General features: G+C 35.9%; 1 non-coding gene across 1 annotated transcript; it reads left to right on the top strand.

Moving 5' to 3' along the window:
* Nucleotides 1–4,627: 4,627 nt before the first annotated feature.
* LOC128248187 (U6 spliceosomal RNA) lies at nucleotides 4,628–4,734 on the top strand. The gene has a single exon (XR_008264487.1). It is a non-coding gene; the product is annotated as a U6 spliceosomal RNA (small nuclear RNA).
* Nucleotides 4,735–5,176: the final 442 nt, after the last annotated feature.

The raw sequence follows: 5,176 nt of genomic DNA, 5'->3' as shown, positions 1-5,176 counted from the left end.
TGTGTGTGTGTGTGTGTGTGTGTGCGTGTGTGTGTGTGTGTGTATGTACTGCGGCATCTTAAAGCATTACACAAGTGGTCTGTCGAAGACTATATGCTGTTTAATGCTGCAAAATTTCAAATGCACCAGAGATTGGATATTCAGGACCCGAGAGCATCACACACAGACATTGCCAAGATATCAACAGTGTGTAGACAGTTGGCAGGATGGATAGTAAGGTCCTTCAGGACGAGACACTAAGATAATCGTTGGCTCCATGGAGCAAATTTTTTCTCGGCCCCTTGGATTATCACTGCATAGTGTCAAAGTAACAAGTGGGCTAGAAGCAATCCAACGCTGCTATATTAAGCCGTTTGCAACTGTGCAACAGATGAAGTGCAGGTAGAGGCTCAAAGAACTACGGCTTTATTTCTTGAAGGAAATTCTTCTAGTAACTAACTATGGCATTAAGAGTGGTAAAAATGCTTGCAGTGGATGTCATTGTGTTGCACCAAAGCATTGTTCACTCCATCTAAAGCAGGGTACAGTTACTGCAAAAGCTTGGCTTTTGAAGGTCTATCACTCTTTGAAAGCATTTAGCCAACCTACATAGGAACTTGTGTTTATCGAAATTTCTTGTATATATAACTTTACCTAAATATATCTCGGTCAAAGTGTGACTCAGGCCATGTCTAATTTAATTGCACCAACTGATAGGTTCTGTTAAGTTATTTTTTAAGACACGTTTTGTGGTAACATGACCTATTCAAGAAAGAATTTGTTGAATAAGATGTGTCCAGGTAAAGGTGGCTTATCTGGTATCCATTGAAATTTGACCAGATTTTGTTTGAGGTTAATCGAATCTTTTCCTCTGATTTGATTTATGATAATTTTAAATAGAACAGGAAACTAGCGGTGGATCTATCAGGTTCTACAGCAGAATAGTACATGATTTTATTTATTGTTGCTATGATGTTAGAGGCGATGATTGTTCTCTCCAAGATAATAGGTTGAGGAATGAGTTCGTTCAGATCCCTTGCGTCAATATCCTTGAGATCGCTAAATATAGTAATATAGCTTCTGAAGAACGTCCAATACTTTTGGTGCAGAAATTTTCAGTAAAGAATGTCCCTGTTAAATATTCATTGGCAGTGATTAAATTAGGTAAAAAAAAAGATGATGAAGATTTCGTCATCTATGCTGAGATTGTAATCAGACAATGAGAAACATTTCAATAAAATGCATTAAGCTCGAGCATGTTCAAAGCTAACTGCATGCAACGATGCAGATGTAAATTCCTACATGTTAACACGATTTGAAGAGGACCAGAAACTAACTCTACAGGCAGTAGCAGAGGAATGCTATAGTATAATAAATATGACATGACGCGGATAAAATTGAAGACAAAGATTAGTCTCATATTTATGCGTGTCGACCAATTAATGGATCAACGGATGAGAGGGCGTCCCTACGATTGTTGGCATAGGAATAAAACATTTTCGGAAACTGTTTTTTTTTTTGATTACCCAATTTTTGTCAGCAGCTCTTCGAGCATCTATGTAGGTTTTCTCGCTGAACTGCAGACGCTGTTTTTTTTTTCAATTCAAGCCTTTTATTGCTGCTGATTGTAGTTTTTGTTTGCGGTTGTATTTTAATTGGTTGATTTTTATAAAGTCTTTTGACTCTCATGTTGAGTACTTTTTCTCTCTTGGAAGCCTGTTTCTATTATTGCTTGAGATTTTCATAGAAACAATTGAGAAAAGTCGCTACTCCTCCTATATTTTAGCCAGTGCGATCTCCACGGCTGTTGATAATTTTTTAAATTTTTACCTCGTTATCAATGTGATTGGCGTTTAATTGGTTTACTTTGAAGATGAAGAAAGGGATGTAGTACCTCATTTCAGCAATCCGGCTCACTATGTATGTAATCTTGTAATTGTAAGCATTGAATGTAATCTTGTATGTAATCTTGTAATTGTAAGCATTGAATGTAATCTTTATGTAATCTTGTAATTGTAAGCATTGAATGGGGAGGCGTAATTATGTTCCAATAGAATGGAAGCCTGAGAACTTTAGTGAATCTCTCATTCATAACTTCATGTTCCGTTTGCTAGAATTACAACCAGTATTCATGGAAAATAACTCCCTCCTTCATTAATTAATACATTGCATTACATGTCCCCAGATGGAATTTCCTAATTGAGGGTTCGTCTCCATCGCCAAATGATTTTGTATTCTTCTGTCCTAATTTTCTAAATTCTCCTGTGTTATTTGTCGCGTTCCATATCGGTCATGATTTGCGGCGAGCACGCCGGACGAAATGCTTAGCGATGTTTTGTCTCTCTTTATGTTCTGATTTCAAATTCCGCCGAGGTCGACTTTGCCTTTCGTCCTTTCGGGTTCGCTAAACTAAGTACCAGTTGCCTACTGGGGTCGATCTAATCGACTGTCCCTCCTCCGCCATACTTTCGTCCCTTGTGCATAGAGTAGAAAAATATATATCGGTCATGAATTACTGTTAAACACTAATAGCAAAACTAACAATGAATGTGTCATTGTAAACATTAAAACATATTCGTATTATAGATATAAATTAGAAATTCATGGAGAGAATGTATGTTTACGATTTCCATATACCACATGCGGTGGCTAAACTCATACTCTGAAAAATTTTGCAAAATTAGTTAATTTTAGTTTGCCAAATAATTTTCAAATCTCATTTAGAATTTCGAGGCAAGTTACATGTCTAGTAGCATATTTAGAATTTTGTTTATAAAATGTGACATAAAGAACTATTATAATTATTCTCTAGACATATGGCTCTAACATTAATTACCTTTCGTTTTGAATATAAACATCTTTTAATTATTTTACACTTTTATCACATCAATAATATCGAATCTATTTTGAGTGAAATTCCACTCGAAGGCCTAGGTGGAATGCATTTTTCAAATAATTATTATTGTTGTTTAATTTACATGAGCGATTAACAAAAAGAACTATGATCAAAATATATTCGTAGACGTTATATCTTTCCCTCTTCTCTAATGATTTATGATATAACGTATGATATTGTGATATTTCATTTTTCAGTCATAATCTTTCCCTCTCATATAATGAGTTATAAAATAACGTACGTTATTGTGAAGATTTGGTTGATATTTCTAGCAAGTACATTAAAGCTTTTAGGCTCCCTACTCCAACAATTTCTTGGTTGCTACCGTAAAGTTTGATAGTTGTGGCTGTACCAACAATAATCCTCACACCGAAAATTAATTTCTTTGAAAATTGATTTTTCGTTAGAATTGTGCGCAACTTATGTATTTCTTTTATAACTTTTCCCGCCACAGATTGAACCAGGGATTCGCATCTTTTCATTTATTTATTCATTTGTACTGAAATGGAACAGGTCGGCATTGAAAACTGCCGCATGAGAGAAAAGAGCTATACATGCAATTTGTCGAAATATATGTGACTGGGAACACTGTATTCAATTGGTGCTGGTTTGAATCACCTTGTCGCCATTATATTTTGTTTATATACATTATAATTGGAATTGTTATTAATTATTTACGCAAAATAATATTGTTTCAATGAAATTAATTTTATTGGTTGAAATGTCAATATTTTTGTTGTACGACTTCAGACTATTTACTGGCACTTAAATTACTTTGCTACGTATATAATGTTTTTCATATGAATATGAGTTTGTGCTTATCGATGTATACATATGTCGTGGCACTCCGTCGGTTACGATGACGAGGCTTCAGTTCATCCGATCAACGGAACAACCTGCTCATGAAATAAATGTGCAAGTGGCTGAGCACTCCACAGACACTTGTACCCTTAAAGTAGTTCTCGGGGAGATTCAGCGTGACACAGAGTGTGACAAGGTTGGCCCTTTGAAATACATGTACAACAGAAACAGGAAGAAAGAGTGAGAGAAAGTTGTGATGTGAGTACAACAGGGTTCACCACTTCCACTTGCCGGAGCCTCGTGGGGCTTTGAGTTGTTTTCGCTCAATAAACACCCACAACACTCGGTCTGGGAATCCAAACTGCCAACGACCGCGAGGCAGCTGCCCTAACCACTGGACCGTTGCGCCTCAACCATACATACGTACATGAGTGTGCTTATATATAACTATATATTCATCATTCTATACTTATACTTTTCTCTATATTTGTATCAATATATTCCTATGTGTGATTGCGAGTGTAACGTTATACTGATAGTTAATTATATAGTGATCAATGTGATGCTCAGATTGACTCATGTCAACTGCTATTGTTTTAAAGAATAACAAAACAAAAGACATTATTAGCTCTTTTGCATGTACACTTAAAATGATCAACTGCTATACGATCAACTTCACATATCTGATGCTAAACTAACTAGAAATCCCAAACACAATCCTCTCCAAACTCAGAATAATTATCTGTCATGAACACAAAGGCAGTCATGGGTTTTAGCTAACAAAATGGAAAACTAATATGATTTGAGAAATTTCAGAGTCGATTTCATTAACTCCAGTGATAAACTGGTATTTATTTTATCGACTACGAATGAATGAAAGGCGAAGAACATCACGGTGGAACTTTGTACTGCTTCGAACGACTCAGATCGCCATCTTAAAAATTAATTTGCGTACACAATTCGGCAGTACATATACTAAAACTCAAACGATGCACAGAAATTTATCATGGCTTCTGAATAGGAATCATACACATATTAGTGAAGCGTTCCATATTTTCCTTCAATTTTCCTCCATGACCACAGTCTAATGTCTGAAACATGTAAAAGAATAAAAGTATAAATCTTGTATCGGAGCTAAACGCAAGTCTCTCAAGTGAGGGAAAATAATTTTCGACTCCTGGTGAATTTGGTGCCCTTCCATAAAATATGGACATGTTCTACCATCAAGGATATCAAATTCGTCCTTTTCACCCAATGTGTTACCCATTTCATGTCTCAATATTTACTGTGGCACAATGACGAACATAGTTGCAGGCATTGCTTTGTAAATATTTCATTTCGAGATCGGTCCCATTGCACGTCACCTAGAGCAAGTATGTTCGACTAAAATTATGAGTAAATTTTGTTGATGGAAAGTCTACAGAGCCCATCTCACACACACACACACACACACACACACACACACACACACACACATACACATATATATATATATATGTG

The sequence above is a fragment of the Octopus bimaculoides genome, chromosome 6 (genome assembly GCF_001194135.2).
Source record: "Octopus bimaculoides isolate UCB-OBI-ISO-001 chromosome 6, ASM119413v2, whole genome shotgun sequence".
In the NCBI taxonomy this organism is placed as follows: Eukaryota; Metazoa; Mollusca; class Cephalopoda; order Octopoda; family Octopodidae; genus Octopus; species Octopus bimaculoides.
This window is presented reverse-complemented; position numbering and strand designations above follow the sequence as displayed.